We start from the raw sequence: 13,503 nt of genomic DNA on the forward strand, positions 1-13,503 counted from the left end.
GCAACTTTTACCATTTTCATAAGATCGGTACCTGATCAGGAACATGCTGTGGTCCTGTAATCAGAATGTCCGTCTTGTCAGGAATTTAGCTGAAGAAAGTTGTTTCCCACAGTCCTTCGTTGAGTGCAACTTACCAAAGTCAGTGGGCTTTATTGGAAGGTGTATAATGAGGCATACTTTACAAGGTGTTATAATTGGATGCTCTGAAGCACTTTGTTGGAAAAGGTCAAGCTGTCCATTGGTGGGGTGATGAGTAAAAAGACAAAGCAGGTCATGCTACAGTAGAAGAGGATGTGGACACACTTTCACAAACCGAGAGCCCAAATGATGTCTTTATTAATGACTTGCTTCAACATATTAAATAGCAATTATTTATTTATTTACCATTAGTAAGCCACCATTCATCCTTGATACAGTATGCCTAATTAAAAAAGTGTTTGTTGGACTAAAGGATCATTAAATTCATTTATTTGGTCAATCTTTGCCTCTGGCAGCCATGGGAACACGATTGTCCTACTGTACATCTAAAGACCGTATTAATGGCAATTCCCATGACAGGCAAACCCATTGAGGTGGCTCTCCTGGGACCCAACTGGCCCCCTTTGAAGTGCATCCATTTCAACCACTTAATCTGCATATTTCATGACAAAACGCTTTAATTGGTGGATTTTGAGTTCTGTCCAGGCTTCATCTGAATGAAGTCACAATCCATTATTTTTGATGTTACCCTGCACACAGCAGCCTTTATGTCTCTTGTTTCAAAGAGGCTAGTGTTGACCCGCCGCTCCAGTGGAGTGACGAGCCCCTCTACGGGTTTCATATCCCATTCTGCATTTGGATTAATTAAGAAATTCCTATTAAAATGGTAACCAAGCTCACGTTCATCCTGTTAAGAAACATAAGGAAAAGTCCATTAGGATTTTTTGGACTCGGAGGCCCTCCCCCCAACGTTTTTTTTCCTGAAACTTTATTAAATCATTTTCAGAGCAGTTTCGACTGTTTTCTAAGCTCCTCTTGCGGTTTTGAAGTCATCAGTGGCTTTCAATAACCCGGGCCGTATTATAGCCATGAAATACGGCTTCTCTCAGGGTAAAGCCAGTTATCCTTGGGCGGAAAAGTGATTTGACAGAGCAACACCTCAAGTCGCCCGCCAAAGTATCACACTCAATATATTTCTCCAGAAATCTCTGCATAAATTTCCCTAAAAGGCGTCCAATCCCAACCAAAAACTGTTCCTCAAATGACCCCCTGCAGACTCACGCGGAAATTATCTTTTGAGAATCTTTTTGTTGCTCGGGTGCTTTTCGCAGACACAAACTTTACCAATTCAACACCCAGCTGAACTAGATGCATAAACTGATTGTTGCTCTTGGCAAGAGTGATATGTTCTTAACTAACTGCCCTCCGAGGAATTCATCCAGATCCTCCTCAGGTTTTTTTTTTTTAAGTGAGCAGGTGCTGGTCATCACCTGTAATAGGCTGTGGAGGGGTTACAGAATATGCCAAACCTCCCTCGCAATTAAAAGCCGAGGAAGACGCTTTGGCATATTGCCTTTAAGGATCTCATGTGTGTCTATTCTCCCGGGGGCCCCTCTCAGTGCTTTGCCGCTTGCCCTCCTCCTCTCCTAAGTTTCATCTCTCCACCGGGGTACTGGCTGTTAGCAGCTTCTCACTATCTCTCATTAAAGGCTAGGTCAACCCAACTGGCATGTTTTGTTTTACCGAGCCTCCTTTCAGGGTTCAGTGTAACTTTTTTACTTTGTTTCTTGGACACTGAACGAGCCAGAAAAATATCAGCCGATTTCTCGTATTTTGGCACGACACGAGGGAATCATCTCATTTACAGTAGTGTAGTTTTTTTTGTTTTTTTTTAATGAAACCTCTAGTTATTGAGCTGTTGCCTTGTTAAAACATGCAGCCGTTGGCAACATCCGTAATGTGGTGCTGTGTTTATCTCAAGTTATTTCAGTGGGAGGCGAGGGAGTTGTGCAAACCTTCCAACACAGACGCATCAAGAAGGGGAACAAACTCTAATGCCTCACCTAAAGAGAGGAAAGGAAATTTGAAAGAACAAATGTGAAAGTGAGCAAACAAAGAAGAAGAAGAAGAAGCCAGATGCGTGTCAGAGCCCGGTGCTGCAGAGCAGGGTCAGAAGGCAGGCAGAGAGTGTTTGAGGCAGAAATAAAGGCTCATTGCTTCAGCTAGGAGGCACTCTCAGTCATTCTTATGAAGTGTGACCTCCACAGACTATTAAATCTCCTTTTACTCTCTTAGCTTTTTTTTTTTTTTTGAAACCATCGAGGTGAATGAATTACCCGAAGGCGGCCAGGTATACGGCAGGAGCGACACCTCTCTCTCGTGAATGAAACGCGTGACCCGCGCAGTGAGATATTGATATGCCCTCTCTGAAGTCAAACATATTTTACCCCTTCGTCCAGACGCGTCATTTCAGATACGGCTCTTTAGAGGTCAAGCTATTTTTGTCAAGCCGCCACGGGTTCGTTTCTCGATCCTTGGCACGGAGCCTGGAGAGTGACTAAAAGTCTAACGTCTCCTTAAAGTGGCTCACAGTAAATAATGAAAATCTAGTGAACTTTGCATTAAACTGGAGCAGGGCGGTTTAAGAGCAGGGCACGTGTAGGATCCAACCGGAGTCTGATGGAGGGAGGTGGCGAGGACAGGAGTTGGGGGAGGGTTTGCTGGTCCCCAGAGTCAGCGAACGGGAGCAGGAGCTGGAGCCGGCTAGCCGTATGGGCCGCGCCGTGGGAGCTGACGCGGTCCGGCTGCCGGTGGAAAACAGGCCTCGGTAGCCGGCTCCCGGGAGTGATGGATGATGCTGGAGAAAGACGCCGAGTGGAGCGTTACGCAGTGTTGTCCAGACAGGCCTGAAAAGAGAGGTGTACAGCTTGAAAAAGAAGAGAATAAAAATAGAGAGAGAGAGAGAGAGAGAGAGAGAGAGAGAGAGAGAGAGGAGGCAGGGGAAAACAGAGAGGAAACAAGCATGACAGGAAATCTGGGCATCTGCAGGACAGAGATAGGGTCACATCTCAACCGTTTATCAAAGAGGAAAGCAGATTTCACAGCTGATGGGTCGGCCGTGGCAGGTCTGCAGACCCCAGGGGCTCAGCTTTGGCGGGAGGCACTGGAGTTATAGTTATTGCTGTTGCAGACCTGTTAACGCAATCACATTACGCTGTATTGGGGCAACACATATGCCTGGTCTTACTGTGGTCTTTATCATTCCTAGATCACATACAGACTTGAGAGGAGTTAGTCTAAATACAGAACTGGTTTCCACATGTAGTATATTTTAAAGACGGTAAGAAGGAGATGTAAGGCAGCCTAATGGGACAAAAACAGAAGACTCTTTACTAGATTGACAGACAGAGACCAGAGTCTGAGTTTAAGACTGAGGAACGAGAGAGGCAGAGAGAGGCAGAACAGCAAGACAATAAAAACAAGCGAGCTGGAAAGAAATGAATAAAACGCCCAAGAGTTGGCGCTGTGCTGCTGTCGTCAGCTGCTTCCTCCGCCCCGCTCCTCTTCCTCCTCGTCCGCCTCCTCTCCTCTCTGTCTGACTGATGGAGCTGCCAGAGCGCCGTCTCATCCCTCACTTCTCTCACTGATCAATCAGACCATTAGACTCCAATTACAGCCGCAGCCCCGGCGCAGGTGAGCGACGAGCACATCCAGCACCCGGCTGCCGAACAACGCCTCCGCCCCGGCTTCCCTCGCGCTCTCTCTCTCTCTCTCTCCCAAATTAACGCAAATTAATAGTGACACTCAGACATAAATGTCTGCGACGGACGGGGCTAAATTAACAGTCTGGGTCGAAGCTATTGAGTAGCAGGTGTCTTTTTAAAAGAGGTAATTACCTAGGCCGGACAGAACCAGGAGGAGATGGCCCTGTCGGTTTGCCTGGAGTGAGAGGCCTGGCCCCGGTGAGCCTGGCCTCCATTGTAGGTGTTAATAATTGATTGGGAGGCGAGCTATTAATGAGCAGCAGATTTAGAGCTCGGTTGTAAATGTGTGTTGATGAGGGTGTTGCCGCCTCTCGTACAATGCCTTACCAATGCTAATTACCGGGGCTTAGTCAAGGTGCACTGTAATGAGTCTGGATTCAATAGAATTCCGGTCTGCATGTGTTTTGAAGGCCTTTTAGTGCAAATGACATGGTAATTGTAATGCATAATGTCAGATCAAGATCTATCGGGTTTTATCTTGTCCTCCATCTTTATGTACTTGTTGTGTAAGAGCTTATATGAGCATATGGTTTATGATAAAACACAATACTAGGGGCCTGAAACGAAGGCAATGATTTGGAAGGTTGAAAGGGCATTATAAGAGTCCCCTTAGCACTATAGGCTAATAATGTATAATAACCAATTTAGTCTTAACACGATATGAAGACATTACCCTTGAATGAAAAGTACTCATAAACATAGTTATGTGTTTGCCAATACATATATATGATAGTTGGAATATTTTTCACATCTGTTACATTTTTGTCTGTCATTTTGAATTGCTTATGATACAAAATGAAGCCTTCATAAATTATTTTAAATCTACTGGTGTCGCATTAGAGCAGAGCCATTAAATGTCAGTGTGCTTCCATACGTGCACAATGCGTCTGAGGTATGTGTGTGTGTGTGTGTGTGTGTGTGTGTGTGTGTGTGTGTGTGTGTGTGTGTGTGTGTGTGTGTGTGTGTGTGTGTGTGTGTGTGTGTGTGTGTGTGTGTGTGTGCAGGCACTAATGTGTGGGTGTGTGTTTGTTTTGGGTGCTGCTGTATGTATGGGAGGTGTGTGTGCGAGTGCGTGCTGTGTTTTTTGGGGCTGTGAACAGAGAGCTTTAGCTTGTAGACTACAGAAGAGCAAAAATGTCAAGATACTGTCCTAATTTTCACCTGGGACAGAGAGAGAGAAAGAGAGAGAGAGAGGGAGAGAGGCTGTCAGCCGATGGAGTGTGATTATTGTGTAATTTAGTACTAGGGTAGGAATATGGGCCTGTGCAACTCCCTCCCCAAAAAAAGATGCTCCAGAAATTATTCAGCCCATCACTCAAGCCATTTATCTCCCCCCTCTCTTTTTTGCCCACCCTCTCCCTTCCCAATATGTTTATTGTTAGCTACCCCTAAAAACTTTAACAAGTGGTGGCGGATTTTTCTGTTTCAGAAATTATATTTTTCTTCTTGTCACTGCTTCATTAATCAAGAGGAGGCATTCTGAAAAATGTTTTGTTTTGGAGGCTGCAATCTATTTTGTGTGTGTGTCTGTGTGTATGTGTGTGTGTTTGTGTGTGCGTGCGTGTGTGTGTTGTAGTTAATCTGCGCCCGTGGCAGGTTTCCCCTCCGAAACGCAGCGCTAAGCAGCGGTATCGCAGGCCTATTGTTGTAGCCTCTGTCATAGCAAGGAGAGCCTGATGCAGGCCTGGGCTCGGCTGATAAGGAAAAGAGGATTCAACATGGCTGGAAAGGAGAATCAGTGGGACTTGAGAGTGGAGTACGGATGGGGCAGATGCGCTCGCACACACACACACACACACACACACACACACACACACACACACACACACACACACACACACACACACACACACACACACACACACACACACACACACACACACACACACACAGAACCATGCACACACGTCCTACACACACGCACACAGTCACACATGAGCCGACGCGCACACACAAATCATCACCATCATCACACTGGCACATGCCCAGGCAATTATTTACAGTAACATCCAATTACATATGCAAGAAGGCACCCCAGGATAGGACCTCTCTGTGTAGCATAGCTGCTAAATGACACACACACATACACACACAAACACACACACACACACACACATCCTGCAATATGCATACACATACACAAAACAACCAAACAATTAAACTTTAAAAAACTAACATTTTGATTTATGTTTGCATTTAAAGGTGGCCAGTGCTTTCTATCTGTAAGTCACACTGTCTTGGATAGGGTCTTTTCTTTTTTTTTTTTTTTTTTTTTAAATGCCAGACACTATCAGGACTAACAGGATTTGAATTTCTAGCATTTGGACACACAAATAATTTTGGCACAAAGAATGTGGCTCCATCTAATGAAATAATGGGCCCAAATTTTAGGCGGAGAACCAATTTGTGATTGCATGCATCAATTATTTCTTGGGTTTAAACCAATATCAGGGCTGGGGTCTCTTCAGATGGGTAAAATGGTAATTATCTGGCGCTGCCCCCCCCCAAATCCCCCCGCCTCATCCATGTATTTATCGACGGCAATTTATCGATGGTTTTCATGTTCTCGCATTGCTAAAAATGAGTAGGGGAACATCATTGGGAATTCTATTGAAGTATCCCTTTAAATGTGGGCTTTTTTTCTAACGCAGATCAACATGACATTGATGTCCGTTCGGGAGGCAGATGGATTACAGGCTGTGGCGAGAGCAACCCACCACTAGTGGGTTTTTTTTTTATTTATTGCTATACGCATTTATTTCCCAAGCCTGCTCTTTCAGAGTTACTGCGTGCATGGCTTGAAGTCACTGCTCCTTGTATTTAGCCTTCAAGCACTCAGTCAGTCACCACAGTCAGACAGCTATTACGGCCCTGCTCCACTGTTTGAGAGATAATGCATGGTTGACTTGATCTACAAGTGAACCTGACATTTTCGCCATCCCTTACACCAAAACACAACTACACCCAAACTGATATGGCAGGTCCCCCCTCCCCGATAAGCAGAGCAGGCCTCACTGATTTGCTTCGTGCTCGCCATGATGGCTGATAGGTTTCCTCAATATGACAAGGATGCAGTGATCAACACAGATATAAAGATGGGGACATTCTGCAGGGCCAATCACCGTGTTAATGATTATGTACTAGTTAGTGTAGCATTCTTATTTACATTATCTTCTTCTAAAAGTTATAGAAAAATGGTATTGAAGCTTGGGTGGGAGCAATAATGGCTGTAATTTCTAACAATGAAGTCCATGTTTTCTCCTTTCACTCGTATCACAATGGGTCAAAGATTCTATTCTTCATCTCCTCAATATACAAGGTAAACACGTTGACGTTAAAATGTTGAAATTAAACGTGTTTTTTCAGTGTCCTTTATCTTCCCTAGCACTTTTGCTTTCACTAATTTAAAAGCACCTTTATGCTACTTTAGACTTCTGGTCGTTTCACACGGAATTCTCACTTTATTTATCCCTACATTTATCAGACAGCTATAGTTACAGCTTACTTTACAAACAAGAAATGAAAAACAAATCATGAAAATACAGTGTAATAATATTGATTGAACTTGGACCTTATGGTGTAATTTATCATTATTAAATACTCAGAGGGAGAATTTTTTTGCAGATTGTGTACTCTTACTTTAACAATCAATCACATTTAGCTCATATTACTTCCATTGTTATTTGGGATCTTGAATACAGGTCTGTTACTTGTAATGTATTTCAATAACATTGCTCTATTGCAATTGTTCCTTAAGTAAAGGATCTGAATACTTCTTCCACCACTTCCTGTTTCCTGCTTTGTGCTGTAAAGTAATTGTAGTAGTCTTCTGAAAATAAAATGTGGTTGCACACAAATTTATTATTGTAAAAATGCGACTACTGTTGGAAACATTCTAGAACATCCATTTTATAGAATTTTCTATACCACAGATCATAAAATGCTAAAAATGCCTTCATCCGGTAATTTATTTATTCTCTGCCGCTGTCTGTGTAGAAGGTAGATCTAGATAAGATGAGCGTGCCTTATTGTGCAGATTTCACACTAAGGAAACATTGCTCATGTCGCTGTAATGACATGAATGGCTCCATCCTCACAGTAGACACTAAAGATGTGGCCGTTCTACTGTAAATAGATAGACAGGCTGCTGTCTTCCTGCAGCAGAGCAGGACTTGTGACGGCTGAAAGCCCCACAGTGAGGCTCCAGGTCCTGGGGGGGGAAAGGGTGAGCTGGGGGTCCCTGTCCCCCCCCCACCCATTCGCATCCGACCCTCATACACAACTCTCTGGGTGTTTGCTGTCTGCCAGAGGACCATCAGGGAGAGACACAGTCTGCATAGCAAACATATCACACTGAAGAGATGCAGCATGTAAATACTTATGTTTCCTGTACGTCATAAACACACGCAAAACGGTTTTATGTGAGCATCGACACTCCTGAACAACTGTTCCTATCGGGATAACACTTACGTCACCCGCTATTGCTTACACACTTATCTCAAGATTTTCGGGAATCAGGGGTAAATGCTTCTTTAGCTGCAATATACCTTAACAATGAAACAAGCAAAGCTCAGTTTCAGTCTGTACATGCGACAATATTCAAGCTCAGAACTCCCTGGCTTCACGATTATCGCCTTCTTTTTACAGTACGCAATATGTCTTCCCAAATGAATGACTATATCCAACACTTCAATACACGACGGAGCACTGTTGCAGCAAAGGCACAAGAGGAGGAAGAATAAGAAGAGGCAAGAAAAAGTGAAACAAAGTTGAGTGGTGCCAGCTGCTTTGCCATCTGTCACTGTCACGGCTGCACAAGTGATATGTTGAAACAACTTTCTTGAAAAGTGGTGCAGATAATCCCCCGATTGGTTCCATTTGCAAACCTCCCCCATCCCCCCGATAGTCCTCTTGGTACATCCAGGACAAAGTGAGATCAGAGCAGGGTTTTGGTGGCTGAACCATCCCTCTCCATTAGCTGCGATTGTAAAAAATGTAAAGTTGCAGTTCTCCATGTTTGCCGTTGTCCCCCTTTCTTGGCACATTGGTATAGGAAGCAGAGCAGCAAAGGGGCTTTCCCTTGCTTCACCTCCTTCTGAGACTAGAAGGCCACCCTACAGGGATGCAAACCCCTGCTGGTGGACCTTGATAAGTCCTCGTTGTCCCCTTTCCTGGCCTTAGCCCTCTGATCCTCAGCCTATTTGGATTGGTGCCGACCAAAGACAAAGCTCTGTCAAAACGACCGAGCAGAGAAAATTAAAGTCCTGTGACAAAAAAAAAAGGTTAGCATTCATGATAAGAAAGCTGATAGGTGCTGGAGGAGATGAAGCTCTGGACAGTGTTCATTCGCTCCCTGATGGTCCAGCAGCACCTCATTAGATGGATGTGTATGAGGCTGTCAAAGTGGGAATATTATACCGCGGGGTCGTCTGCAAACTAATTGGGTAACAAAGACCATTTCCAGCTCGAGAAACCCATCTTTTAACAGTCAGCGTGCTGAGACTCTGATAAGAGAGTTCACGTCTAATGCATTTAGCAAGGGCCAAGTTCACCATCTTTATCTTATTTACTTAACTTGGTGTAAATATTGTCGGTGGATTTAGCCAGACCTCTCTGAAGTGCATCCGGGGATCAAACTATTGCGCACTGCAGCAATATGTAGACGATCAGGTGGTATGCAAATCAAACACACCTTTGGTTGGGTTTGTAAGTCGTTAGAACAAAGTGACATGCTTCCTCTTTGTCTTAAATTATAAATTTATAAAACATTTTATTTTTTGTTCTTTTGCTGTTATTATAATTATGATTCTGTACAATTTGATATGTTTAGAGCTCCGATTCCGAATGCACAGACTTAAGAGAGTCTCCTGAAATATAAAAATCACATACAGATGCTATTCTTATGCATCATGAAACTCCACCAGAGGAGAGAGGGGAGTTCAAAAGAATATTAAAATCCAATACCTAGAGGGGGGCACAGGGGTTTATCTAAAGTCAGGGGCTTTATTCAAGCATCATGCCTACTATTTTATTGTTTGTCTTTATTTGCTGCCTCTGACTGATCCTAGTCTTCCGCGTGTGGTTATGAGAGCAGGGATTTGTTGTGACCCCATTGACTGATTGACTCCTGAGTTCCCTTTCTTCCTCTTTGAAGAAATCCTCACCCCCATCCGCATGTTTATTCCCGACAGAGAGTGGGTGGTTCTGTCCGGAGAATACGCCACCCGCCACCTTGACCCCCAGGGGCCACGGTAATATCCATACAGGTGAACATTACTGGCTCCGGGTTCCCCTATTATGTTCCCTCACACAGCTCCTTGCCGCTCGGGGAGTCAGCCCCAGCTTACATGCAAGAGATCAAACAAGTCCTTCCCAATTGAATTCAAATGGGAAATTTCGAGTAATTCAAACAGTGAGTAGTGGAGCGACAGGGCTGTTCCGTCCCCTGACCAAAGCCAAACACTAGAAGTACACGTGTGTGTGTGTGTGTGTGTGTGTGTGTGTGTGTGTGTGTGTGTGTGTGTGTGTGTGTGTGCTCATACCTTCACTCATACCTCCGAGATATGATTAAGTCCTGGAGCGCATGCATTACAAATTCAGCTTTCTCTTGTTTACAACTTCAAATAGTTCTCAGGACATACGCATTATACATAGTTACGGAGGTACACGCACATTTACTGTGAAGTTGAATTATACATTCTCCACTACAAAGAAAGTTGGGGACATTGTTGAATGATGCTGAAGGGCTGGGGAGGGAAAGGAAGTTTGGACTGGATCATTGGAGAGAGGTGTGGGTGATGTTCAAATATTAAAGGAAAGGACTGGAGAGATGAGTGGAGGAAAGGAGAGGAGAGGAAAGAAAGTACAGGAGAGATGAGAAGAGGAAAGGATTGCAGAGGAGAGGAGAGGAATAGCAGAAGAATACATCAGAATTAAAAAGAGAGAAAGGAAAGGAAAAGAGAGATGAGAGATGATAGGAGATGAAGAGGAAAGGAAAGACACTGAGAGGAAAGGAAAGGAACAGCAAAATAAAAAATAGGCAATGAAAGGAAAAGAGAGAGAGGAAAGGAAAGGAGATGAGAGGAGGAAAGATAGGATTAGCAAAAGAAAAATTAGGAAATGACAGGTTAATAGAGAAAAGGAAGGAAAAGTGAGATGATAGAGGATAGGAGATAAAACGAGGAAAGGAAGGGAGAGGAGAGAAAAAGGAAAGGAATATCAAAAGAATAAACAGGGAGTGGAAAGGAAACAAGTGGAAGTAAAGGGAAGCATAACACCACAAAGGGAATGACTGGAAAAGGAAAAAAGAACAGCAAAATAAATTCATAGGAAAGGAAAAGAAGTAGAGGTGGAGAAAGGGGTTGCTTGTCTTCAGGGCAGGTACAGCTTACTCTAAACTGTTTGGCTTTAGAGTTGGAGCACCTCGATGCGCCCGAAGGTCTTGAAGAATGGAGTACAGAAGATAGAGAGCCCCCCTCCTCCTGAGTCTCTATTCTCCTCTCTTCCCCTCCCTGATTTAGTAAGATTCACTTTGAAAAATAATATGACAAAATCATTTCTGGATGTGCTGCTCATAATTTAGCATTGCTACCTAATCAGCATCCGAGCAGCCAATCACTAGTCGGCCTTATAACCACTCTGTTATGTCTTAAACCAGCCACTGAGCATGCGGCCATCATGCAGTGCCGCCCGCAGTCAATATAAATACAAGCAGTGTGGGCATTTCAATGGAGGGAAATAAGCAATAGCTAATGCAACACATGAACTTTGATGCGTACAGTCCAGTCAGCAGGATAAAAGGTGATTTAAATGAGGAAATATTTATTCCCCAAAGCGCCGCCAATGATAGCAGCAGCCGAATAAAGGCACATGCGCACAGTGATGGGTGTCCCTTTAAAGATTCCGGGGAACAGCAGTGACTCTCTCAATTTAATCGATTTTGAAAATGAAAAGTCAATTTAACAAAGTTGAAAAGAGAAAGATGGGCTAAGGGAGGAGGAAGAAGAAGAAGAGGAGGAAGAAGAAGAAAGGCATTCTCTTGCACTCAAGCAGTAAACTAACTGCCGCACAGAGCAGGCAGAGATTTCAGCTGAATTATCTCCCACCTCACATTTGCTCTTAGGCAAGCAGTTTAAAAAGCCAAGCGATTGAGCCAGTGATCCAATTTGAAATGCAGAAATGATTAGAGCAGCTTGCCTCATTTCATATCGAAATTCTCTGATTTATGACAGGGCACCAGCCAAGATCTATCTCTAAAGGGAATTAGTGTGCAATTCCTGCATATTTCTGTTATTTAGTCTCCCAATAGCAGATGCTATAGCCTTAGAGAGAGGGGGAGAAAAGGGGGGCAGGACGGCATGAAAGCCGTTTGTGGGTATCTTTTCATTTCGGCAGATGTAACCATGGCCATTTAGGAGAAGGAGGGAATGACACAAAAGCAGACTTGAGGAATGACGGTATATCTCACCTTATGTAGGATGTTGACGGAGAATCTTATTTTCAGGACGCAATGGAGGAAACATGCAGCAGCCCTAACTAAGCATTATGCACAGCTTTTCCCCCGGCATATATATTTGGCGGTGGTAGAAACACAGACTGTGTTTTTTATATTCAACAGAAAAAAATAAAAAATAAAGACCCTTGCAACCCATCCATCCTTGAGGCTAAGAAAATATTAATACGCAGAGCGATAACGAGGGCTAGAGGAAAATCTCCCTTAATGAAATTTCCAGTTGACCACATGCAATTTGTTTCATCGCAGTGAACAACTAATTGCAATGGACGTTATCAAGGTGTGAGTGTGCTGTCTGCTGTAAACTGACTGGTAAAACAGGTACAAATCCTTTATCCTCCCTCCCATGTTGGAAACAGAGAACATATAAACTTGACATAACCCATACATAAGCTTTTTTTTTTTTTTTTTTTTTTTATTATTATACTGCTAGTATCCTCTGAAAAGGACATGGCGCTCCTGAAAATGACATTGCCATGGAACTTGTGACATGCGATTTAAAGGAAATATATTCTGTTATGGATTCATTTTGGTTTAAATTAAGTTTAAAAGAAATCCACAGAAGTACGCATATTGAGGACGTCTGGGTGGTGGAAGGGTCAGGTTTTTCACCCAGGAGACTGTTGGTGGTGTCCCATGTTAAGTGCTTTTGTAGTCTTAACATGAACAAGTATTTTTCTTATGTTATTGTTTGGCTTTGTTTCAGTTTTGTAGTTGTTTTAAGCCAAACCTAGATGTATTTAGCTAAATCTAACCAAGCAGCTTCTTAGCTTTTTTTCTGTTTTGTTTTTATTAACAGCAATATCACATGTTTCGACATGTTTAAAACCACAGAACATTTATATAATTTTAGTTGTATGGGAAGGTCATTTTGTAGGAGAGGGTCAAACTGTGAAATGTTTTTGGATATTGCATGGCATTGATTTTGGACATTGCGTTACGTTGCATTTTAGAGTGGATGAAGTAAAATATGTTTATAATATATATCAGGGATTCGAGCGAAATTGAAATTGATAACGTGTTTTATTCTTTATCAAAAAGATGTAAATGGCATTATTTGCCTGGTGTTTTTGTTTAAAAAAAATGGCACTACTTTATACTGAGTGGGTGTTGAAAGCGGGGGTGTATGAAGCCAATGAATGTGTCGAGATATTCAGACGGAGCGGTTTTGATCTCTCAGTTGTCTAAATCCTGCAGCTGTGGGATCAAGACGGATACAGTGCCAGTCAGTGACCTTGGTGGAGGGAG

The 13,503-nt window shown here is 43.2% G+C and overlaps 1 protein-coding gene across 1 annotated transcript in view; it reads left to right on the top strand.

Moving 5' to 3' along the window:
* The window catches only part of zfpm2a (zinc finger protein, FOG family member 2a), a 120,826-nt gene that overhangs the window by 58,548 nt on the left and 48,775 nt on the right, over window positions 1-13,503 (top strand). The window lies entirely within an intron of this gene.

The sequence above is a fragment of the Anoplopoma fimbria genome, chromosome 20 (assembly GCF_027596085.1).
Source record: "Anoplopoma fimbria isolate UVic2021 breed Golden Eagle Sablefish chromosome 20, Afim_UVic_2022, whole genome shotgun sequence".
In the NCBI taxonomy this organism is placed as follows: Eukaryota; Metazoa; Chordata; class Actinopteri; order Perciformes; family Anoplopomatidae; genus Anoplopoma; species Anoplopoma fimbria.